The sequence below is a fragment of the Orycteropus afer genome, unplaced genomic scaffold, assembly GCF_000298275.1.
Source record: "Orycteropus afer afer isolate SDZICR_OR568_19922 unplaced genomic scaffold, OryAfe1.0 scaffold00106, whole genome shotgun sequence".
Classification (NCBI taxonomy): Eukaryota; Metazoa; Chordata; class Mammalia; order Tubulidentata; family Orycteropodidae; genus Orycteropus; species Orycteropus afer.
In genome coordinates this window covers 449,377-450,411 of record NW_006921693.1, presented here as the reverse complement: position 1 = coordinate 450,411, position 1,035 = coordinate 449,377, and positions in this window count along the sequence as shown.

Here is a 1,035-nt window from a genome sequence, read left to right as displayed (position 1 = left end):
GTTAAAACTTCATGGTATCATACCATACCTTTTATAATTTCTCCTAGGCTGCTCCTCTATGAAGTTTCCTGTTCAGCATTTTCACGAGTTAGTAACAAATGAAGCCAGGGAAGCTTTCTTCCATCCAATGTCAACCTGGTGACAGTGACTGCTTTCTGTTTAGCTATCATGAGAGGACTGCACAGTAAAAACGTTCACCTGAGTCAGGTGAGTGACAAGCGCTCCACCAGCTCACCTTTAGAGAGCACCTTGTGGGCATCACATGGAGTGCTTTTGCCTGTAAAATGGCAAATGATCTTATCTCGTCCAAGAGTTCAGGTCTCTAAAGGAATCCAGGTTCCTTTGAGGAGCTACTCTGTGAAGAAAGAAACCAGTCTCACATCTGAATGCTAGGAAAACCCTCTGATTTCATATGTGACTCTTTTCCTAGTGTCACAAAGATGTGGCTGGGCTGAAATATCACCAGCACTCCTTCTAAATTAAAGGTCAACACAGCTGAGGCTTTAACCCTGTCACCTTGCTACAAATCGAAACTGTCACAGACCTTTGAACATGTCTTGTTACATGGAAGGTCTGCATGGTTCAGTGACAAAGTGTTCGTCTTTGGGCTTCACAATATAAAGAGTTAAGGTGCTTCACTAGCTACCCCACTCCGAATTTTACCCCTGCCCTGTGCCCGGGTGTGAGTGAGGTGCTGTCACATATGCTATCTCATTTAATAGAGAAAGGTATATTAGGAATCTTCAGTGTTGTGACTTGCATTTCCCCCATGACAATTTCCTTGCAAGCCAGTCTGCCATTTGTAAACGCGATAGACAAAAGATTTGCCAGATGGCGTGGGAATGTGAGAGAGTGGGAAATGTTTTTATACGATATGTTTTGTTGGGTCACTGATGACTTGGAGGTAGGAAGGCAAGGTGACTGACATGGGATTGTGGCAGGGCTGGGACGAATTCCATTTGTTCACAATGTCCCCTAAACCACAGCGCCCACAGGCTCTGTGATGCCCTTCCTTCTCTGACTCTGCCCTCCCTG